At 39.1% G+C, this 25,585-nt stretch overlaps 1 long non-coding RNA gene across 2 annotated transcripts; it reads left to right on the forward strand.

Annotated features, from left to right (window-relative positions):
• The first annotated feature begins 5,844 nt into the window (after positions 1-5,844).
• On the forward strand, positions 5,845-25,501 carry LOC106048994 (uncharacterized). Of its 2 annotated transcripts, XR_001214351.3 has the most exons (8): positions 5,845-6,341; positions 9,882-9,941; positions 17,451-17,526; positions 18,124-18,159; positions 19,005-19,143; positions 22,292-22,372; positions 23,422-23,547; positions 25,170-25,501. It is a non-coding gene; the product is annotated as an uncharacterized lncRNA (long non-coding RNA). The 2 variants fall into 2 exon arrangements; XR_001214352.3 differs by lacking the exon at positions 18,124-18,159.
• The last annotated feature ends 84 nt before the right edge of the window (positions 25,502-25,585 follow it).

The following is a 25,585-nucleotide window of genomic DNA, read 5'->3' on the forward strand; positions in this document are numbered from 1 at the left end:
ACTGGTATTATTCCTGGACTGGAGACAAAGAAGAGCAGACCAGAACATCACACCACAGTTCTGAGGTCTTCAGTCATGTGCCATTGCCATGGAAGCCTTCCCTGCACACCTGGGAGGGATTAGTTGTCAACATAGTTGTTGTGCATGAAATCCTGAAGCCTGGCTGACAGGGATGAAAGTCAGTAAGTTTGAGTAGTGACACCTCCTTCCAACCCAAGATGTTTTTTATATCCAAGTTGGGAGACTGTTTGCAACCTAATGTAAAACTTACATTTTTTTGGTGGTGATTGAGGAACATCAGCTGGAGAAAGTGATCAGGTCAGTTTCAAGAGAAGTAATTAGCACATACACTGCAGCAGGGGAATCCTTCCAACCTCAGTCACTAGCACTGTGCAAATGGTTTGCAGCTGGAAAAATCATTGTTTATCATGGGCCGAAAGGTTTTCAAGCCAAGTAATAGAATAGCTCTTGTAGTCCTACCTGTCCTTTCTGAAATAAGTTCAGGAACTGAACCTACAAAAGTTGTTATACAAACATAGTCCAGTCCACTGACTTCCTGTTTGAGAAAACTTGTTTGCAAAGCAAGAATCTTGGTTTGCATCTATTTGCAAATTAATCTTGTTTTATTAGAATGAATTTGATTTTCACAGGCATCTGAAAAATCTTTGGAAGATTAATTTTAATTCAATTAATTATTTGTTGCTATAGCTTAATTATTTTTTGTGTTATCTGTCTGGCAGTATAGTCAGGTTCTTCCTTGATAGCCATATTGAATTTATTTAATTAGGAGGAAATAAAGTTACTATTTCCAGAAATACATAGCAATGTCAATTATTCTAAGCGACTAAACTTTCAGGATTTATGAACATTTCTACAATTGCAGATAGTTGCTTGAATAATGAATTACATGGATTCAGAGTATTTACTTGCTTTTGCCTTAGTTATATTTTTACAGAAAATTAAAGTCACAAATAAATTTCTAAATATAACTAATGGAAACTTGTTTCAGTCTGGAACCACTAAAGTGTTAGTAACATAAACCAGTACATAAAATCTTAACGAGTATTCCTTGATTCAGAGCCTGCAATACATTATATTGTTCTACTAGAATTCCAGTGTGTTGAGTGTGCGTATATTCGTAATGATTTTAAATCTCCTGATTCCAGACTAAAATGAATTTGAAAATTCTACTCTGTCTGTGTCACTAATGCCCATTATCTTCTAATGAGAATGGAAGATTTGGTTTATCCCTACCATTAATATGCAGGTCAGATTTTTACAGTTTCATCAAAGACAACAGGACTGATCATGAAATAACTTATCATTAAGAATATGTAAATGTTTTATTGCTTGGGAAGGCTGACTCACAAATAATTAAATCCCATTTGTTCTGAATTACAGGACTTTATACTATAGGATACTATCCAGTGGTGAAATCTATAAAATATTTAAAGCCAAAAGTTAAGAAGTTCATTTTTTTGGTTTTGTTTGTTTTTGTTGTTTGTTTGATTGGTTGGTTGGTGGGTGTATTGGTTTGGTTGTTTTTAATTACATTTTAGTTGCTCTTTTAATGTGGTGTTTCAGATACCACTGTCGGGGGAAATGCAGAAGGCTTTGGAAGATATTTAAGAATAAACTGTGTTTAGAAATATTAATTTTGTAAGGCAATCATTTGGCCCATCATTTTATGGAGGAGAGAAGTATTTTGAAAAGACTTTATCTTTGGCTATTAAGGATGGTTCCCTTGACTTCAGTAGAGAGGAAGAGAGAGCTCAGAAGGAAATTTCATCTTCGAAGCTCACCGCAGAACTGAATGTTTGCCCAAACTACTGTTTAAACCTACTTTCATGTGAGTACGACCTACTCCCCCAGAGCCCAAAACTCCATCCTCCTTTAAACAGCATTCTGCCAGCTATCAAAACACTTTGTGTTCAAATATAGAAAAGATTTTTTTTTTTTTTTTGGGGGGGGAACGGATAAAATATACTTTCTTAAACTATTCTGACACAACAAGATTAGGGGGTTGTTCCACTCCTTGGAACAGAAGAAAAGAGAAGCAAATTGCACTGAGAAGTGGTCTACATTGGGGACTACAGCCTATGGGCTGTGGTTCTTTGATGGTCTGATCTGTGCAGCTGGTGCAGAGGTTAGCTCCAGAGGTAACCATCCCTGCTACAGAGACTTGCTGGAGTTTATCATAGTGCAGGTCTGGAAAAGGAGCGAGAATCTGCTGGGAAACTTTGCCAGCCATCACACCCGCAGGCAGACAGATCAGGCTGTGCAGAGAACTTGTTCTTCACGCTCATCTCCACAGTGGAGGCTTGCCTCCTGTGTTCGTGAGTTCGAACACCCAGAGTTATGCCTATCCTTCACATAGAAGTGATGGCAGAATTCCTTTCCAGTGATCTCCAGTAGGTGGCACCTAGTCTGAACTAGATTTCTGCAAAACACTCTCAGTGGAAAAGGAATTAGGATGCTCATGCAAAATTATAGCAAGTTTTGCATGTGCATACCCTTGAAATACAGAGCCCTTGAGCCCTTCTTGAAATACAACACTGCGTACCTAAGTAGCTTTTAATACAGGGGAGAAGAAAGCAGCTCATAGACTTTCACCTTGTTGCTTACTCAGGAATCTTGAATAGAAAGTGATTTTTTATTATTTCTAATTACCCTACAGAGACTTGCTTTAGTCAGAGTTTTCTGTTCAGAATGATCTTTTCTGCATTTCTTTGCACTAGGATTTACCTAGAATATTAAAAAGTCTTTACTTTTACTGTCAGAAATACTTTAAATGTCAGAAATATAAATTGTGATATTTCAGGGATCAAACAGGAATTGAGAATGAGCTTATTGTTATTAGAAGCCATGGCAACCAATAAGAAAACAGTCTCACACTGTTGGTTAATAATGAGGTGGCACTGCATTTTGCTCACTTACTCTAAGTGTAGTTGACTGATCATTTCAGTGGTGGGAAACCTTGACAGACAAGATTAACTGGCTCATTTCTTATTTGCATTGCTTTAATCATGTAAAAAAATATTATCTTTAAGAGTTTATGAAGTGACAGTGGAAGAATGTATCCATAATGTATCTTCTTGTATTTACTATTTTATTTCATTTAAATAAATAAATAAATAAATCATTACCTTTTTGTCACTGATGTGAGATGTCATACTAGTCTTTATTCCCATTTAGCTTTCAGTAGGAACTTCCGCTGTATGACACAAACATAAAGAACATGGTCTTAATTCACCATGCTAGATTATTGTTGTAGTAGACGCTGTTTCAGTGATCTGAATTATTCTGAGCATAAAAACAAAGTATAAATAATATGCTTAGCAAAATCTTCAGTGCTTTATTTCGCAGTAGAAATCATTGCTGTCATAATAATTAAAAGTTCAGTTTAGAGCAGCCATAACTAACATAACATTTTGTGTTACAGTTCTATAGTATTTACTGTCTAGTCCTGGGAAAACATGACATCGCAAACTTTGTATTATTTACCACAAGACTTTAACTATGAGAAGAAAGGCCTACTGTCTTCAAGCCTCACAATCTTTTAGGACATTTTGCTTTCCCTTCAAGCAGTCTAGAGCACATAACCTTTGCCTTGTTAGATTTATAACAAAGAACAGAAAAAGATGTTTTTACTGAATAAATCACAATCTTTTTTTTTTCTTTCTCTACATTCTGATACTCATTATTTGAGTGTTCATTTGCAGTGAAGGAGTCTAGAGAGAATTTCAACAAATAGTAACAATATTTTTGCTTTTATCTTATGCCAAGCTATATCTCTCTCAGAACATTTTGTCCTTGCTGTCAATGCATAATCAACCCACACTTTGATTGAGAAGATCAGGTTTAATTTTTGGTGTAAATCAAGGGTTTAGGAATTCATGTTAAACCAGGTTGAGGCTGGTATAACTGCTGAGTGCTGTAATTGAAAGTGGCAATGTGTCCTGGGATTTCTGGCATCCTAAACAAAGCTGTGATCTCCCTAGGAAGTTGCTCCAGAAACACACTTAGGGCACAACTTTTATAAGTTGCTGGGTTGACAAGACTTTGCTAGTTTCAGTTCTCAAAGCAGAAAATTGTTTTGACTTTGCATCCTTCCTTCAGGCAAAATGCAAGAAATTTAAATATAATTCAGTGTCTTCTTTCCTCCAGTGAGATTACAGTTGTCAGTTCCAACTTCATGGGATGATTATCCCTTATTTTGTTTTTCTTATCTGTCCACTACCATAACTACTACTTTTTAATGGGACCCAGAAAAACATTAAACTGGGAATTTTGCTAAACTGTTCACACACACAAAGAAGCATGCAGATCTCTTGCAGACTTGTCCTTTACAGAAAATGCTGGAAGGGTAACACAGTCATAGGACTAAGCTAAATACCTCATAACCCTCTCATGATGCACTTCAAGTGGATGGGTAGTTTGGAAACCACCTTTGTTTCCTTTCTTCTAATTGTTTTTCTTGATGTACTACATTCTTCTGGCTCCTTGGTCTGTAAGTTAAAGAAACTTAGCCTTTACGTCAGCCAGTTTACTTTAAAAGTTCTACAAGCCTCCAAGTGCAAGGTCCTGCACCTGGGCTGCGGCAATCCCAAGGACAAATAGGCTAGGCAGAGAATGGATTGAGAGTGGCCCTGAGGAGAAGGACCTGGGGGTGGTGGTTGATGAGAAGCTCAACATGAGCCTGCAATGTGTGCTTGCAGCCCAGAAAGCCAACCGTACCCTGGGCTGCACCAACAGCATGGTGGCCAGCAGGGCGAGGGAGGGGATTGTTCCCCTCTGCTCTGCTCTCGTCAGACCCCACCTGGAGCCCTGTGCTCAGCTCTGGGGCCCCAGCACCAGAAGGACACTGAAGTATTAGTGAGTCCAGAGGAGGCCACAAAGATGATCAAGGGTCTGGAGCACCTCTCCTACAAAGGAAGGCTGAGGGAGTTGGAGTTGTTCAGCCTGGAGAAGACAAGGCACCGGGGAGACCACACAGCGGCCTGCCAGTGCCTAAAGGGGGCTGCAGGAAAGCTGGGGAGGGACTCTGTCAGGGCGTGCAGGGACAGGACAAGCAGTAAAAAAGCTTTAAAGTAAAAGAGGGTAGGTTTAAAATAGTTATAAGGAATAAAATCTTTTCTCTGAGGGTGGTGAGGCACTGGCACAGGCTGCCCAGAGAAGCTCTAGATGCCGCATCCTTGGAAGTGCCCAAGGCCAGGCTGGATGAAGCTTTGAGAAACCTGGTCTGGTGGGAGGTGTTCCTGCCCATGGCAGGGGGGGTTGAACTAGATGATCTTTAAGTTCCCTTCCAACCCAAACCATTCTATGATTCTATTGATTGTAAAAAAATGGCTTTCAGATCCACAAAGATATTCAAACACTGTCTATATTATAATTTGTAGCTCATCAGCTTGTAACATATGGAACTGCATTATGCAGCTAGATTATTAAGTTTCCTCTCACTTTTTTGAAATTATTGAGATGATATTTTAAACACCAGTGATCAATATTTGTATCAGAAAGTCCTTATGCAGTCATCTTTGGAATTGGCCCTTAGTTATTAAGGAAACACAGACCTGCATGAAAGCAAATCCAACTATTAATTATTTTTGGTCTTTGAAGTTCTATGTAGGAACTGAACCATTTGTTCCTGCATGGACTTTTCTTTGTTTTAGATAAAGATACCAGTGCTTGAAATAGGACCTTCTGAGTGTTGGCTGTCCATGTCCAGGTTTTGGTAGGGGGAGGCTGCAGGGGTGGCTTCTGTGAGAAGAATCCACCAGCTGCCCCATGTTAGGTAAGGGCCAGTTTCAGCCGGCTCCAAAGGGACCTGCTGTTGCCCACAGCCAAGCCAGTAAGTGATGTTGTTCGTGCCTCTGGGAGAGCAGATTTAAGAAAGGCAAAAAAAGACTGCTGCTCAACGGCAGCTGGGAGAGAGAGGAGTGAGCAGCAGCCCTGCAGCCCCCAGGTGAGTGCAGCAGGAGGGCAGGAGGTGCTCCAGGCACACAGCACAAGTTCCCCTGCGGCCTGTGGAGAGGCCCCTGGTGGAGCAGGCTGTCCCCCTGCACCCACGGGTCCCACACGGAGCAGATCTCCACGCTGCAGCCCGTGGAGGAGCCCCCGGTGGAGCAGGTGGATGTGGCCTGGAGGAGGCTGCGGCCCATGGAGAGCCCCCGCAGGAGCAGGCCCCGGGCCGGAGCTGCAGCCCGTGGAGAGGAGCCCACAGTGCAGTGAAGGAAAATCACGAGGAGGAAGGAGTAGCAGATACGAACTGTTACGGACTGACCACAGCCCCCATTCCCCAGTGCCACTCAGGGAGGTGGAGGAGGTATGAAGGCATGAAGGTGAGCCTGGGAAAAGAAGGGGGGATACGGAGAATGTGTTGTATATTTTGTCTTTGTTTCTCACTATCCAGACATACTTCAAGTGTCAATAAATTAAATCAGTTTTCCCCAAGTAGAGTCTATTTTGTTCCTGCTGGTAAATGGTATGTGATTTCCCTGTCCTTATCTCAATACAGTTTTTTTGTTGTTGTTTTGGTTTGTTTTTTTTTGTTAATTTCTGCCCCTGTCCTGCTGAGGAGAGGGAGGGAGAGATTGTCTTGGTGAGCACCTGGTGGCCAGCCAGGGTCAGCCCACCTCAGTTACACTGGAAGAAAATGACTGGCTCATTTCTAAGAATGCATGCCACCAAAATTATTTCAGATCCTTGTCTTAGTCACATCTGGATATGTCAGGAGTAAATCCACAGAGATCATTGGTGTCACCATGTGGTTGTAACTGAGGCCAAAACCTAGCCCAGGTAGCGCACACTGATTGTTGGGTCTGGACAAGGGGAGATTTGTGCGGAGGAAGGATGTGCAGGGTGGTCATAAAGCAGTGTGCTACTCAGGTCTTGGGTAACACAGCAGGAAATCTTACTGGGAAAAAATTTTGGAGATTTAAAAAATTTAAAAATAGATGAAAATTTTGGCGAAAATACACCTGATGTGATAGGTTTTCTTGATCACCATCTACTGATGCTCCATGGCAGCTAATTAGTCACATGGCTTCAATGGACAAAAATAAGTAGCATAAATACAGTGTATACGAATTCTGCTGGTAAAAAAAAGCACCTCATCTGTGCAACACTTCCATGACAGTAAAATTGCCAACTCTTAATACTTATTACCCGACTTCTTTTTCCAAACATTTTAAATAAATAAGCTCATTCTTTTGGAAGGTAACTTTTTAAACTGATGTGTGGCTTAGATTCCATCTGAAATTATATTATGCATGTAGAAATTTTAGTATCTGCTTCTGGATGATTCTAGAAGTACATTTAAGATGTAAAGTTGGTCACAGAACAAAAATTCCTGAATATATCTTGAAAAAAAAACAATATAATAAATGGTTAAGGAGGCAGTTCTAGGAAGTGTAAAGTGTTTTTCCAGGTGGAAAATGCTTTGCACTGGAATTTAAAATGCTGTGGATTAATTTTATGCACTACAGTGGATTGCTTAATTTATTTAACAAATTTTTTTCTTTTTGGTAATGATTGCCCAACATTATTGAAATGTTTAGCTTGCTCTTTAAGACTGTCTCAGTGTAGTCTGCCTTGGTTTAATGAAATGTTTGCCATGCATCTAAACAAAAGACACATGCAAAATGAAATTAATTTGCACTGCCTGTCAAAGTGTTTTTAAAACTTGCGTTGTACAAATATGCAGTATGAGACTATACTTCTGGCAGCTTGAACATTGTTAGAGTTACAGTGCCTATAAAACTGCATTGAACTTAAACCATAAATGTTACCAATATTCTGTTGGTTATTTCACATTTTTAGAGGGATTATGACATATTTTGGAGCCATGTATTGCCGTGACATACAAATGCTTAGACAGTGATGAATTGTTACACAAGTCATAGCATCAGCTTTGTCACTGTGTTGTGATTTCAATACAGTTTAGATGTATATTAACAATAGAAAACTCAGAAAATTCATATCCATTATCAGTATCATCATTGTAAAGTCCTCATGTACAATATAAATGACTTCTCAGCTCTTAAAGCAATTTGAAATTAAAGTGAAAATCAATGAAGAGCTCATCAGAAAAAGACTTTTAATGCATTATGCACATGCACACACAGAGTCAAGTATATTGGCACATAAAGCAATTAAGTATGTAATAGGGCAGAAGCATATACACTCAGCAGGAAATATGCACATTTTTGAAAACTGGCTATAATGAAGATGCTGCAAAAGGCATAAAAGTGAAACCAAATGATTATGTGTAGGATATATTGGATAGGAATCCACCCAGTATTGCAGGCTGGTTGCAATGCTCTGTTCTGATGACAATGAGATTAGTCAGTGAGCTTTGTAGCACTGGGTAATCTCTGAAACAGTTGTATTCTCTGCTCACCTTCAACAAATAAACAAATTTTGATTCTCCGAATGATAATCTAAATCTCCCCTCTTTTAGTTTAAAGCTATTCCACATTGTCCTGTCATTATCTGATTGAGCAAAAAGTCACTCTCCATCTTCTTTATAAGTCCTCTCTAAGTACTGAAAAGCCACAGTGAGGTCACCCTGGAGCCTCAGCTGTCTCAGCCTTTCTTCGTAGGAGAGTTGCTCCGGCCCTCTGATCATCTTTGTGGCCCTCCTCTGGACCTGTTCTAAGAGATCAACATCCTTCTTGTGCTGTGGGCTCCAAGCCTGGATGCAGTACTCCAAGTCGTCCTCACAAGGGCAGAGTAGGGGGGAGAGTCACCTCCCTCAACCTGCTGGCCATTCCTCTTTTGAAGAGTGACCCAACAGAAGGAAGGGAAGCCATCCAAAGACCTGGACAGGCTGGAGAAGTGGGCCCACATGAACCTGATAAGGGTCAACAAGTATAAATGCGAGGTGCTGCACCTGGGTTGGGGCAATCCCAGGCAGATGTACAGACTGGGAGAAGAACTCATGGAGAGCAGCCCTGCAGAGAAGGACTTGGGGGTTCTGGTGGCCGAGAAGCTTGACATGAGCCAGCAGTGCGCGCTTGCAGCCCAGAAGGCCAACTGCGTCCTGGGATGCATCAACAGAAGCGTGGGCAGCAGGACGAGGGAGGTGATTGCAGCCCTCTGCTCTGCTCCTGGAGGCCTCATCTGGAGTGCTGCATCCAGGCCTGGTGTTCCCAGCACAAGAAGGATGTGGGTCTGTAAGGACGGGTCCGGAGGAGGGCCATGATGCTGATCAAGAGGGCTGGAGCACCTCTCCTGTGAAGAAAGGCTGGGACAGCTGGGGCTGTTCAGCCTGAAGAAGAGAAGGCTCTGGAGTGTTTTTATTGCAGCTTTTCAATATTTAAATTGGGGTTATAAAAAAGATGGAGAGCAACTTTTTGCTTGGTCAGATAATGACAGGACAAGGGGGATTGGTTTTAAACTAAAAGAGGGGAGATTTAGATTAGAGGTTAGGAGGAAATTCTTCCTTCAGAGGGTGTTGAGGCATTGGGCCAGGTGGCCCAGAGAAGCTGTGGATGCCCTGTCCCTGGAGGTGTTCAAGTCCAGGTTGGACGAGGCCATGGGCAACCTGATCTAGTGGGTGGCATCCCTGGCCATGGCAGGGGAGTTGGAACTAGATAATCTTTAAGGTCCCTTCCAACCTGAGCCATTCTACAATTCTATGATTTAAAAAGGTGAAGGAAACAATAATGGAGATATGTAAATGAAAACTCTACTCCCGAATTGTTCTTTACAATAGAAGAACACACTGTGTGTATACACACCTATATATATACACCTATATATATACACCTATATATTTATACAGAAGAAATGCATATTTAATCAGATGTGACAACTTGGTCAGAAAACAAACAAACAAACAAAAAAACACCTAAATATATTTCCTTTCTCCATAACAGTTATCTCTGTAGAAGCAAGACGCCATGATGCTGATCTTAAGAAGGGCAGAGGGAAGGAAGGTAAGCTTGTAATAGTTTTCCCAGGACTTTTCATGTTTCTCTTATCTCTTACCATAAACAACGGCTGTTTACCTTCTTCCCTTGTCTGCTTTTCAACTCAACAATATAGTGTAATTTCTTAATTAAAACAATGAATGCACCTGTCTTCTCATATACAGCTTTTTATTTCCTTTAATAGGAGGGAGGCTGTAGTTTTTCTTCAAGGACAGCTGAGTACCTTGCAGAGTTTTACAGTGTTCAGAGTTATATTATCCTTTTTCCTGCTCATTCTTTCAGATTCTTCCTGTTAAATACTAAATAAAATCTTCCCGTTTTTGTTTTATTTTATATTTCCACAAGATGTCAGCAGCAGCATATTATTCTAAATACCAGTGCTAGCTCATGCAGTGTACCTTCCTGAGCAGAGACAACCTTAAGGCCACGCTGCATTATTCAGCAATTACACAGATGAAAATTGTTTGTGGCCTTCAAGGAAGTTCTATCTGCTGATGAGAATTTGGATTCTGGTTACTGACTGAGAATACAGTCATCCTTCAAATGCAGTAGTGGGCATAAACACATTTTATCTGTACTAGTCCATGTTTCTGCAGAAACTGAAATTGAAAAATTACTAAAAAGAAAAGGTTTTGATCTGCTCTAATCACAAGCTATTTATGTCACCAGCTCTGTATATAGTCTCATTAATTAATATTTGATTATTATTCAAGTCAGTAACAGAGTGGCAGCAACAATGGCAGCAAAATCAACCCTTAAGTGGGTTCTCAGACGTAGAAGATTGATCTCCCTGGCCTTTGGCCCTTGTAAAAAATATCTATTTTTTGTCAAGTTAGCTAGTGTAGTTTAGTGCAGAGGAGACACTAAATCAAAAAGCGAAAAAGTCCTCACACATGACCTCTAATTTCATTTTAGCACTTATTTAATTCAAGCTAAATGGTTTTGATGGATTTATAATTATTTTTCAGCAACACCCACAATATGATAGGCCCTTTTCAAATACTGAAGAAGCAAAACTCAGAATTTCTAAAGAAGGAATGATCAATTGATATGAAAGAACTCTTGTCCTAGCAAGGCCAAGAAATAAGTCATTCTATGTCAAGGTCAGATTGAAAAAATGCATCCAAAGTAAGAAGAGTAATGTGGATTACTTGCTCATAATGTCAGTCTTTTGGTCCAACTGTGAAAATATAATTTTGAGAGTTTAAAATATAATTTTGTATAATTATAATTTCTTTCTTTTGTCTCCGTAGCCAGGAGGCACAACTGATATTTAAAGTACCTTTTCAAAATCTCCGTATAAAATATGCAAGACATTAATTACTTCAACTGAAACTCTAAAGCTGAAACTCTGTTGCTCTGAAAGGCAGCAAATGTACTTCTCAATTTCACCTTTCAAAGGAAAGTCATACTTTATTTTTAATTTACACACCAAGTATTTAAACAACTGTGCTCCTTTAAAAATGCAACGTATTGTGTAAGGAAACAAAATATATTTGTTCAGCTAGCTTAATCAGTTGACTTCCTTTTCCTCCCAATAAGATATTGGAAAAATCAGAGCAGTGAGTCTAGAAAAGAGAAGGCTGAAGGAAGAAAAGCATTTATCTGTGATCAGTTACATGAAAGACAGTAAAGGAGAGGAGGGTCACATCCTTTTCTACATTTCTGTTGTCAATCAAACAAACAGGAGGTTTGAATTCAACAAACAACAACAACAAATGTAGGAAAAAAATGTAGATTTAAAGTTTAACAGCAGATTACATTACATTCCAGAGCACATAGCTGAGAAATCTTGAGGTTTTCAAGAATTTATCCATCTGTTAACATTAACTGAGGTAGATGAATGAACACTTCTATTTTTCCATGTTTCAGCAAGGAAGTAGTGACATGAATGCTGAAGCCTCCAGTGAAAGGCAGGTTTTATGTGGAACTGAGTATCTCAGTGTAAATCCCATGGTGCCATAGCATGGCAGATTTTATTTCCACATAGCTGAAATAATTTAGCTCAACCACGTCTGGATTCTTCAAAATCAAACTGCAGTGCCTTGTCTCTGTGAGGACTGATCTGACTTCCCATAGCGCTGTACTTTGCCTGCAGTAAAAGGGTGGCTGGGGTCTTCGGAAAAACAGGGAGCCAATGCATCTGCTTTGGCTTTTCCCACATAAAGTCCTGCTCCTCTTCAAGTACTGCTCCTCTTGGAAACTCTGCTTGTCATGGCAGAATGGAGGTAGTCATGTTGTCAGTGTTGCTTTCAGATTAGTGAGCTATATTATTTTAATGTGGTACCCAGATATCAATAATAATCAATATCATTAATAAAATATCCAGAAAGATAATGGACTGTATGTACATCTTCAGTTCTTTTCTCAGGAAACTATAACTCTTACTTTGCTTTCTGTTTTATTTGTAATGATAGTCAATAATACTAGCAATTTTTAAAATTACGGTCATTTACTGGTGAGGAAAATTATAATAAATTGTAATGCAATTAAGAATTTGGCTATCAGTATATATAGATTACCAGCAGTGGAAATATTTGTCTTCTGCTCGTAAGTACATAAGTCTTCTTTCTTCATGAATTCCCAGTACATTACTGGTGTATGGAGTACTGACGATCACGTAACATATTTTTTCCTCCTTTCTGATAAATTTTTACAAATTTGGCATATTTTCCAGTGGAATACAGGAATTGCTGCATTTTGTATCCTAGCATACCATAAACTTAATTTAGGCAAAAGATCTACCCTGAAAGTTAGTTCCTATCCAAAGAGAACAATAATGTGTTTTGCCAGGTGAGGAGTTTGGAAAGTAGTGTAAAAAGAACAGAGGAAAAAGAACTATCAGTTCTTCAGATTTCATTGTAGTACTTGCCAGCTGCTGGAAAAGCACACTTGTTGCTGCATGCAAGCCTCATCTCAGGTACGGTCTAATCTAATTTCTTTGATGAAAGTGCCTGTCACGACCGATTATTGTTGTGGAGTGCAAAGGAACTCATGGTCACAGAAGGACAGCTAAGACCGGTTCTGGAAAGACCTGGAAAGCAATGACTTACTCAGGAACCTGAATTTCACCTGAAATTATTCAGCTATTGCAGTGAGTAATTACAAATTATCTACACACTATTTAAAACATTCAGCCATATATTGCATCATAGAGGGGTTCTGTGGAGTGTAGACTGTTTTCCCATGTGAGTTGTTTTTTTCCTTTTTTTTTTTTTTTTCTCCTGCCAAGTTGGATAACTCATGAGCACATAATACATTTATATTTTCTGTTTGTTTCCTCTCTACTTCTTAAAAATGGAAGAGGTAAGTTTTGGGAAAGCAGGGATTCACAGATGCATAGAATCAATTAGGTTGGAAAAGACCTCCAAGATCATCAAGTCCAACCTTTAACCTAACACTGCCAAGTTCACCACTAAACTGTGTCACTTAAGCTCTACATCTACACATTTTTTTGAAGACCTCCAGGGATGGTGACTCAAACACTTCCCTGGGCAGCCTGTTCCAATACTTCACAACCCTTTCAGTGAAGACATTTTTCCTAATATCCAGCCTAAACCTCCCGTGGCACAACTTAGGTCCATTTCCTCTTGTCTTATCACTTGGTGCTTGGGAGAAGAGAGCAATCCCCACCTTGCTATAACCTCCTTTAAGGTAATTGTAGAGCACAATAAGGTCTCCCAAACAGCCTTCTCTCCACACTATACAACCCCAGCTCCCTTGGCCACTCCTCATAAAACTTGTTCTCTAGAGCCTTCACCAGCTTCCTTGCCCTTCTTTGGACATGATTCCCTGCTACGCTTAGGAGAAAAACACATCAATGGTGCAAATGATTTAGGAACATGTTTGGGTAACTTTCTCTTATCAACTGGATGTTTTCCATTACCAGTTTTATTTGAAGGTTAAAGATTAACAACAAACTCTGTAAAAGCTCAAGATAGTCCAGGTTATTGGATGAGAGAAAATCTATGATGCAATGAGAATAATGATTTTTTTCCCCTCTATTTTTCCTATTAATTGCGTCTAGAAATGTGTTTGCATTTGACATAATTTGAGTTTATTCAGAATACATATGCCTGCCTACTGACAAAAAGCATCTTTGAAGAAATCTTAATAAGAAGAAAAAGAGCAAAAGGTTAACAGGAAAGCTTATGGAAGAATCTGCTCCAATATTTTTGAGCAATCTTTATTGCCACGGATTTCAAACCACCTTACAGGTAACCAGATACAAGTTTGTTACTATGAAAGACGGAGAGAGAGCCATCACTCAAGCCATCCTGCTGGTTATGCAGCCCAACTCTGGGAGAAGATCTGGATGTGCACTAGTTACCATCTGCATGGGAAAAAAAGCCAGGCAGAAGGTATAAAATATTTAAACATGTGATGTCTCTGGATGGTTAGGAGAGCGGGAGTTGCAATATAGTCCAATTTTATATGTAAAGATATAGCCTTTCTGAACCCAGTTAATAGTCTCTCTTACTGTCAGTTCAGCAGTGTGTGTATGGGGTGTGTGTGTGTTTGGGGTGTGTGTGTGTGTGCGTGTATCCACTCTGCTCACAGAGGCCACCTGTGCAGCCCCCCACTGCCATGTAAAACAAATACACTGTGTGAACAACATGTGGTTCAAGTAGACCAAGTGCAAGGTCCTGCATCTGGGTTGGTGCAACCCCAAATATGAGTACAGGTGTGGAGGTGGGTGGATTGAGAGCAACCCTGAAGAGGAGGACTTGGGTGTACTGCTAGCTGAAAAATTGAACGTGAGCCTGCAATGTGTGCTTGCAGCCCAGAAAGCCACCCGTACCCTGGGCTGCACCAACAGCAGCGTGGGCAGCAGGGCAAGGGAGGGGATTGTCCCCCTCTGCTCTGCTCTCATCAGACCCCACATGGAGCCCTGCGTTCAGCTCTGAGGCCCCCAGCACAGGGAGGACAGGGACCTGTTAGAACAAGTCCAAAGGAGGGCCACAAAGATGGTGAAGGGTCTGGAGCACCTCTCCTATAAAGACAGGTTGGGAGGGTTGAGATAGGCCCAGGGAGGAGAAGTTTCAAAGGAGACCTTATTGCGGCTTTTCAGTATAGAAAAGGGTATTGTTATAAGACTGATGGAGAAAGACTTTTTTACCAGAGTCTGCCCCTACCAGTGACAGGACAAGGGGCAACAGTTTTAAATGGAAAGAGGGTAGATTTAGATTGGATATAAAAATGAAACTTTTCACAATGAGGGTGGCTAAACACTCTAACAAGTTGCCCAGAGAAATTGTGGATGGCTCGTCACTGGAAGTGTTCAGAGAGAGTTTGGATGAGGCTTCAAGCAACCTGATCTAGTGAAAGGTTATCTTTGCCCAACCCAAACCATTCCATGATTTTGTGACACTATTCTATGAAGTTTCCACATACTGTAAGTTATCAGGTTAGTTAGTGAACTGAGTCCTACCAGAACATGAAGATTGATTTGATGACTGTAGTTGACTTGCCATCAGGTAGCATAAACACCAGGAGAGCAAAAAGGATAATGAACAATGACGTTCCTGAACTGGAGCAGACAGTGTTTATTGTATGTGTGTTTGCTTATTTTTGTAAAAGAAAGCACATACAGTCCACCTGGGGTAAACACGAAAGCCAAAATAAAAACAAAAACAAACAAAAATCCCAACTTGTTTCAGCCACAAGCTGTGAAGACACAAATGTCAAATCTGTTAAAATGCATGCACATATGTAAAACACCTCTTAACCCTGTGCAAATATACAGCAGCATACAGAAGCCTTATGTGAACACAGAGAGGTCTCCTTCAAGAGTGGGAAACAGTCTCTCCAGTGTATGGCCCTGCAGTGATCCAAAAATCACTTTGCCCTAGCTCTCATTTCATCACGTTTCTGAATGTTACACACCATCTTTATCCATTTCAGCTAGACCTGACGAGGATTTGGAGAGCAATGTTTATTTTAATTAGGTCTTCACATGACTGTGCCACATCAGTAGGTTGTAAAATGAGGAATGTATTTTTCTGTGAGCAGCGAACAACCTGGTTAAAGGTTGGAAGACTGGAAAATAGTCACAGCCATATGATGAAGAGGAAAGAGCTTGTTTCTTTTGTTTGATTTACCATGTAATTCTTCATAAAAATCTGTTACCTTGTATTATTTCTTAGCTGTGTATAGTATTTCTAGCTATTTATGAAAGTTGTCTAATGGTGACACAATGTCCTCTGCTCAGGCCCTGCTCTATCTGCGTGAGTTTGGGCATAGCTTTGCAAACCTGGACAACTGCCTCATGAATGAAGTTGTGAGTGCTACTCAGCTGTCTTGTTTGAAGCTGAATAACCACTTTCATGGAAGTTTTGCCAGTGGATTTAAAGACTGATTTCTTGAGTCTTTCACTTGTGCATACTGTAATAAGACTAGGATGTAATAATATATGTTATGTTTTCAGAAGAATCTTAGTTTCTTGCTCAAATATAGACTGTCAGAATAAAATACTGTGTGGAACCTATAATAAACTTGGTTAGCATTTTACTGCTCCTCTAAATCTCTCTGCTGAAGTGGGTTTTATTGATTTCATTTTTGTTATATCTAATTTAATTTAAAACCAGGCTTTTTTCTTTTTTATTAACTAGAAGTGTCTGTACCTACATGCACTCCTTTCACTTCACTTAAAAAGGGAAAAATCCAGCTGAAGGTGAGCATTGTTCTAATAATTATCTACTGCATAACTACATCTATGTGTTAGATAAGACATTCTTTGTCACTTTTAAAAATTTAACTTTCTTAGCAGTGGTATACAAGGTATGGCAAAACTAGCTTTATCATGAATGGGTTATGTAAGGATTCATCTTTACCTATGCTTAATGCAGTTGTGTCTTCCTTGACTATAGAAACTAGATTAAAACCCAACACTAATATTGCTGGAGTTGCTGCAATTGCCTGTCCCACCTGAGCACAGTCAGAGCCTGGGAAGGAGTTCTGGAGTAGCTATTTTAGTGATGTGATCTAATAAAGAGTAGTTCTGCTCTCTGACTCATTCCCTGTAGGTTATTGTAACAATGTACAATACATATTTTTTAAAAGATGTCATATATGAACATTTTCCATTTCTGAGTTGATTCAGGAGTTCTTCTCTGTTATACTGGCAAACTTTAAATAAAAGACTGTTTATTTCAGACACACACACGTAAGAATGGACCATTGCACAATGGAACTTTTGCAGAAACGACGTCGAATAATTCTCCAGCTAAATTAGGAAGCTAGGGGGCATTAGGCACTTCTTGTTTCTGGCAATAGATCAATGGCAGGACTTTATGACTGTATCTGTAACTCATGGAAAATGCACTGTTTCAGCAATATGTCTTACGAATATAGCTGTTTACTGTTATGCACCTTACCTACATTCAAGATATGTAGTTTTGAGGAAGAAAGAGGGTTTAAAGTAAAATAATTGCTTCTCCACCACTATAACAGAACTTTTTTCTCCAGCTTTTATTTTGCCTAAGTAAGTGTATTTTAAATGTCTTAATCTGACAGCTAAAATCATGATGGAGTTCTGCAAGGCTGGGTTCCAAATCAGTGATATGCTGTATTTATTGTATTTCCTGCAACAGTGAGTATATTTGCTTTTTTTTTTTTTTTTGGTTGTTGTTTATTTTCCTCCTCTCTAGTAGCATAATGTTTAGAGTATACGTAGTAATAATAACAATATAATATAAATACACTGAGAGTGAAAAAGTGACCGAAACTAATGAGACCCATGGTATTGCTTCCATGAGCCATGAAAGTATTAATATTACTTTCTTGCGATTTTTCTTTTTTTTTCCCCTCTTTTTTTTTTTTTATGTTAAAAGGTAGAACCTTCCCTGCTTCACACATGGAGGTCTTTTCTTCCATGGCTGTGCTCACTTAACTCCCATTATCATTAATGGGAGTTGCAAACACATTCTGAGGAGAAAAAAGATCCCTTATTGGTCACCAATAACATTTGTTTTAAAGCTACCAGGTATGCTTTGTGACCCCCCCCCCCCCCCCCCCCAAATCATTTTTATTTTTCTGCCATGCACAAACAAGCAGACTGTCAAAACCAGAAAGAAGCTCATGGACATTACCTGGATCTGAAATTCAACAATGAAAAAGAACCAGCTATTAACTAGGGAACAGACCTACCACTGACTCGGAAATCAAACTGAGCTATTTTGCTTTTCAGGTGGATTGGTCTGTAATGCGAGCTGCTTAAAAACAGGTGTGGAAAGATATATTTTGTCCTCTCATTAAGATGAAACAGATAACTTTGGAGTATAATCCCTTCTCAGAGGGTTAGACATTTAGTCACAGACCATTTCACTGGCATAAAATCCCTGCAGTAAAATCTCAAAATAATTCCTTGGTCCTCTCTCTTACTAAGCTTCAATAATAAAAGTGCTCTTTACCACTCATCATCATGACAAATGTTGGCAAAAATCACTGAAAAGAGAACGGGAAGAATTTTGGTGTTTGAAATTCTAACGAGTTGAAGATATCATAATAAACGGTTGGTTTAATAATCGGATTTCTCAAATATATGACTACTAGGTACTCCAAACACTGAAATTGACAGCATTAACCAAACCCAAAACTCAGTTAACTGTGTAGCTCTAATAGTCCTATCCTAGCATGATTTTAATGGAATTGAAGTCACTGAACAGCATAAATACTCAAATTTCTCTTCTCTTCTGCAGCATCTACCTACACCTCTAGTGGAGAAAGCATTTAATGCAATATAAATATATTCACAAAACCATTCAAAAATTGCAGGAATTAATTGTAAAAAACAAAAACAAAACTATGTATTTTTTATACTTGTAAGCTTGAATAGATAGTCTGTTGTATCTCAGTGTCTATTTTCAATTACATGTACACTTCAATTCCCCCAGGCCAGCTGCAGAAATATATATATTTATCTAATTCCCATTGAAAAATACCTCACTGGGTCAAAGCCTTGAGTGGCGTTGAAAATTTTTTCATAATCTCTGCACAGCTGTGTGAAATCAGTTTCATGTGAAGTTATATGGTCACAGAAAATCTGTGTTTTTATATACCGTTTATCAGCCCCATCTGCTCCGCGTGGGACCACTAGATGCCACTGTGCCCTAAGAAAGAAACTGGACCTCGGCATCGCAGCCTGCTTTAAACCCAGAGCATAAAACAGTTTTAGGAAGCCTGTGTTGACTCGAACGCCGCAATTGCTGTAAGTGTTTTTGTGACCAGACGCAGCCAGACTGCTGATATTCTGTTTAGCTCAAGAGGGTTAAAACCCTTGGAGGTGCCCAGCTGTTTGCAGAGCTGGTGCTAAATGCTCGTGGCGTTTCCAGAGTCTTCCCTGCACGGCCAGAGCATCTCCGGCTGTGTTTCTGCTGCCTGTAAGATGGACGTTGCTGATTTCTGCTACTTTCTTCCTTGCAAAGAGTGGGCAACACGCTTATTGCAGCACTGGCTTTCGGTCTCCTGCTGTGGTCCGTTGCAATGTTGTGATATTTCGCCACGTAAGGGACGGGGCAGGAGTTCAGGGGCCACAGGGCTGCAAAGCAGTTGGCCTCCTTGCAGCATAAGATCAATTTATTGGAAATGACTGGTTTTCGGGAGGGGTTAAAACTGAGTGAAAGTACCAGGAAAATAATAGTTCTTATGACGTAGGCCCAACAGTACAAATGCACTTTCGGCAATGGGTTGGTTTAAATGTTGAAATTCTGATTTCCTGGAATGATATATAATTATGAAAAACTGAATGCTTAGAAGGAAAAAAAAAAAACAATCTTCTTGCATTTCCAAGAGGATGATCTGGATAATCTCATGGTGTGTTTGTGGTCCTAGCTGCTTCACTAATGGTTGTATTGGGAAAAGAAAAGCATCTCAGAGGAAAATAGCTTAGAATATTGACTCTATTTTCAAGACCATGCGATGTTAGACAAGAGAGAACACAGCACAGAGGGCAATGTCTTTTTTTTTTCTTTTAGCCTTAAATTTTTCATTTTTTTTCATTTTATTGATGACCTGGACCTATAGGAGAAAGTATTCTGCCCAGCAGCACAGAACAGGCAGAATTTTATCTCAATAGGCATCTAATGATTTACCCGGACAAAGTGCCTTAATACCCTTCAAATTTACTAGCATTTTAGTGAGCCCTATAGACACAATATTACCTGCCCACCAATATCTGTATTGCCAAATCCTTTGCCAGGTTCAATTAAAAAAAAAAAAAACTATTAAAAAAATCCAGCCACTCCCATAGTTTGAATAGCTGTATTTTTTTTTTCTAGAAATAGAAGATTAAGTATTTGAACTGGGAGGTCTAAAAGAGAAGCAACATTTTCCCTATAGTGAGGTAAAACCATCTATTCCCACGCTGAATATTTTGTTTACAGTGAAGATTTTCTCCTGCAACCACAGAAAGCTATATAATTATTCCTGCCAAAATGCCCAAAAGAACATAAATAATAAATGATTAATTGATTGTTATTGTGCAGAAGGTTTCAAAAAAAAGGAAAAAAAAAGGAAAATGAAAAAAGAAAGGGAAAGGGAAAGGGAAAAAGGAAAGAGGGAAAAAGGAAAGAGGGAAAAAGGAAAGAGGGAAAAACGAAAGGGAAAGGGAAGTGGAAAGCGAAAAGGGAAAGGGAACAATAGAACAAGAGAAAGAACAAGAAGAAAAAGGAAAAGGAAAAGGAAAAGAAGAAAAAGAAAAGATCTGTGTGTTATAACATTTTTTCAATAATTTGTTGTAAGTACTGTATTCATTTAATAGCTGCTGATTGCAGAGTTGATTTATTTACTCCCCAAGTTTATTTATTTGCTCACGAGGTTGTTTTATGTAACCCCTCTCCCACTGTTTATCACATCTGATGGCTGGCTTAGGGTTGCTTTTGGTTTACTCAGTTTGTATGTTATATACATAACTGTTTCTTATGTTACACCAGCTGGGAGCTTCATCTGGTATTTGTACTCAGCATTGCTCTCCTCTTCATACTTCAGAAGCTAATCTCTGGAGGACACCTTCCCCTTCTTCTTCCCCTTCTCTTTCACCTTCCCCTTTCCCTTCCCCTTCTCCTCCAGACCCGTTGCAATAACACTTGAGAATTCTGAAAATCCTTGGGATGCTCAAACTGGTGGATTCCTGTTGGTCTCCTGAATGTGTTTCAGGTTAAACTATTTAGGAATGCCACACAGAGATTTATCCCCTAGCATGATAGTTATGAGTGGCAGCATGTATGGGATAGTATGGCCAAGTGCCTAGGACAGTGGGCACCTCCAGTATTTTGGAACTACTCTCTCGCTATCTCTTTTTCTTTCCCTTTTCTTTCCTGTTAAAATGTCAATCTCAATCCACAAGTTCTATTATATTTTCTTCCCGATTATCTCCCCCATCCCACTGATGGCGTTCCCCCCAGCCCTCTGTGTGGTGCTGAGCTGCCTGCGGGTTAAACCACATCAGTGAGACGTTGCTCTGTCAGCAGTGCTGGCAGAACAAGTAGGAAGAGGATCTCGGTGTATGGCCCCATGTTGCCCTTCTACTGATGGTCTGTGAACACAACTCCGTGAATATGAACAAGCACCCGCTCATTTAAATAAAAGGGAGAAGATTTGTTACATTAGATCACTTTATGAACTATGTGGTATTTAACCTTTGTAAAGGTTAAATGGAAGGTAAAGGTGGCTGCAGTCTGCTCCATTAAATGCAAATTGTGGGTAGCTTTTCTCAAACTTTGTTTTGTACCAGTCTGGCAGTGAGTAAATACCTATTTACAGTTTGCAAGATGAGGTGCTACTGGAATGAAATTTAGCTGGAATGATATGCACAAGATCATTCTGGTCTGTTAGATGCACGACAAAATTTTTACATGTTATTTCTTTCCTACTTTTGGATGCACGGGTGAATGACATGCAGTAAATATTAAGTCTATCCTGTCCAGACACAGATTTGGAAGCAGGCTGAGAAGGACTATACCTCTTCTTTCCCTCATATGTTACAACTACTGCTTGTGACTGCATTGGCTCCACATCCCCACCTTTCTTCTCACACTTGTGTCAGTGCTACAGATATCCCTGAGATCTGAATCTTTTATTTTTTGGCCAGGACACTTGATACAGCAGGTTGAATATGTAATACATCTTGAAATAACACCTCCTTAATGCAATGCAGAATGCCAGAAAAAAAAAATTGTGTTATTAAAACATCTTTCAATTTCAGAGAAATTTTCTCAGAGGTGGGTGTATTTCTCCTGTGTCTGGCTGCAGGAACATTTTGCTGTAGGCTTCTGTGATCTGATTATCACATCAGATTCATGCCGAACTGAATATAAATGATATACTCACATGATTATTTTTTCTTCTTTTTTTCCAAGTATTCTGAGTCTGAACAACCTGTATGACAAGTAAATCAGCAAAGACCTGAAGTGCTGAGATTCCTCTATCACAAGCCAGAGGTAGGTTAGGACTGGATTTCACCAGTGTTATTATGCAGTTGTTATGCTGGCTCTCCACCCCCACCCCCAAAGAGGATGAAAAATATTAGAGGTCTGAAGGAAGGAAAGAAGCAGACACTAGCAGGTAGGAAAACAGCCTAGAAGGCCTAAACACAGCCTGGAAGCAAAAAATACTGCCACACACATTTCTCCTGTCCTTTGCTTGGTTCTCTGTCAACTTGTAGGTAAGTGGTTCTGCCATCAAAACATTGTGATTAAAGCAAAACATACGGCACTGGCTCTATTCATCCACAAACTAGTCACCCTGTTCCTCGCTGTTACAGAGACAGTAAGCCAAAAAGAATATTTTTATTCCCCCATTAAGTTAAAGATTTAAACAGCATCTCTACTGTCAGTGCATTATGATGAAAAATCAAATGCCTTTCTAAACGTGCCCAGTTTATTCCAGACACATAAGGTATGCAATAGAAATAACACGCACAGAAGCGTTCTACTTCTCATTATGCTTTTATTTCAGAATGTCTAACATAATTGTAAAGTCTGTTGAGTTTCTGGAAATATTATCACAAATTTTAAGTGATCCTTGCAAAGAAATTCTTTCGCTGTTTGAACAGAAAATACGAAGAGTTGCTGTGTAGCATTTCAGAATTTATCTGAGCTGTAGCTAGGATATTGAACCACCCCAAAGTCTCAGCCTCCCTAAATACAAAGGAGAGAGCTCCACAATGCATGATTTTCTTTATGAGGTGCCCACAGGCATACCTGGTAAGGCAGCCAGCCAAAGTAACAGAAGCATTTCTGTAATACCCAGACAATATCCACCAATATGTGGTAGATTAATTTTAAAGAACTTTGGGGGATATTTTAACTGGCTTCATATATTGAGAGATTTGTGTGTGTGTGTGTGTGTGTTTGTGTCCAATGGTGTTTTGTAGATTGTCTGATAATTTTTTTTCTGCAGATCTTAATCTGCAGATATTAATCTAATAAATTGAGCTGTTAATTAATACTTTTATTCCAAACACTGAAAACTGTAATACAAAATCCAGGGGCAAAATTCAAGGTGGTGAGAACTGACTCGCATTGTACTGACCAAGAGGACCTTCAGCATCTAAACTGTGCATCACCTGGACTTCACTACAAGTCTCTCTGCTTGCATAGGCAGTAGGAGGGGGGTAAGAAGTGTGTGCTTTTGAGGCTTCTGATTTAGACATAGCTATCAAAATCCTTAAATATGTTCACTGATTCTATTTGAAAAACATTTACAGAAGGTACGATAATCCGTCTCTTGAAAAGAAATTAAATTTATCATGGAATTTTGTTTATAAGTACAGTCACTGATTGCACAGGATTGAAATCACCGTGATTAGGCATTCAAACATGCATTTATTTACTTCGGGTGTTGCAGTTGCAATAACTTAACTTACAGTGTTACAGAATAAGCAAGTAGCATTGACATATTGATACAAATATAGATGTGGGTATAGATACAGATAATAAAAGTAAGTAAAATACCTTTTGGCAACAGCAGATCAATATTTTTTTTGCTGTCTTAAAACAGAAGATCAATGGGGTCCTTTAATGTGATTAAGAGGAAATCACCACTTTTTCACTTGGAATGCTGTGACAAAATGTCACAAGTCTAAAAACTTAATTCATAGAGGGCAGAATATTTATCTAAGATAAAATATTTATCAGAGATTAAATGCCAGACTCGATTGTCCTGAGCTTGGTCCAGTTGGGAAATCCGAGTATTTCCTGTTGGACATGTAGTTTAAATTCTTCACAAATGTCCTGCCAGCTTACTGAAGAAAGAAAATGGGGGGTGAGATTTACAGAGTCGAGACTATGCATGGGTATACAGGAACTAAAATATCCTACAGGTTACCCACTGTAGCAATTTAATTTGAAAAGTGCAGTTTTTAATAAAACAGAATAGCAGCTAGATTTATAGGTGGTGTGGAATGCTCTTAATCTTAAGATCTGAAAGATACTCAAAGTTCATGGGGACAATACCCTGCATTTTTTTCTCATGCAAAAGTGCAATTGACTTTAAATGAGCTCTTTGGCTGAGAAAATAACTTTTTAAGGCTTTATGTACAGCAATAAAGAAGAAATAGCTTTAGGCAGATCATATGGCAAGAGCAAACAAACTGTATTGCAATACCAAAAATAAGTTTTAAAAGTAGCAAAGAAATGACATATAATACATCAATTAATAACCAGCTGTTACATGAAAACTTCATCAGAAAATTACATTAAGACAAGCAATCAAAGGAATCTGAGAATCTCAAGGGAAGAAGCAGGTTTCTGGTATTGTACATGTGCATGCACATTCTCCACAACAGCTAGCTGTCCCACATGGTGACACTCGATGTGATACATGGGGTGGTGACCTGGTGGCAACCATTTCTTCTGCCATACTGTCACAACATGAGATTCATTAGAAGAATTCAATATGAGCTTTCATTAGAAGAACCAAGAGTTCTTCATTTTGAGTAAAAGCCAGAGGAAGACTTTGTCCTGGAGAGATCAGGGAAATGTGAAGGTGAGAGATTTTGTTGTAACAAGCTTTGGGTTCCATCACTAGTTCAGTCACAGACCTGGTGAAGGAAAGCAACTTTTTGTCTCCTTCTTAATTTCTGCTTGAAAAAAACCCATGATATTTCCTTAGCTGATTTGCAAAGAGATGGGGAAGATTTCATTCTGTGGTAGATTAACAAATTTTCTGAGGCTTTTAGAGGGAAAAATTATATTTGAAAATGTTGTTTACTTCCATGTCTTTTAGTGTTTACAGGTGGAGTTTCAGAGGCAGAGGCATCTAAATTAGTCTAAATTAGGTAACGAAGGACCAGGAGGAATGAAAGAGAAGAAAGGATAAGTGTTTTTGTAGATTGGCGTAGGAAATAGATGAATTGTTACTAGGTCATATATTGGAAAAAAAAGAAAAAGAAAAAGAAAAAGAAAAAGGAAAACGATTTCTAACAAGCATATAAATTAAAGTACTCCCTTTAGAAACATTCATAAATGACAACAACAAAAACGTTTAATAACTGTAAATCTTGCATGATTCATCTGGAAAATTTCTGTTCAATGTTTCTGCCTCCCTTTTTGCCCTTGAGTAATTGAACATTTAATTTTTATGTTTTAATTGAAAAGGCTTCTTTGAAAGTTTTTTTTTTTTTTTTTTTTAGGTTTTTACTTCATTTCATT

This window comes from Anser cygnoides, chromosome Z (genome assembly GCF_040182565.1).
Source record: "Anser cygnoides isolate HZ-2024a breed goose chromosome Z, Taihu_goose_T2T_genome, whole genome shotgun sequence".
Taxonomy (NCBI): domain Eukaryota; kingdom Metazoa; phylum Chordata; class Aves; order Anseriformes; family Anatidae; genus Anser; species Anser cygnoides.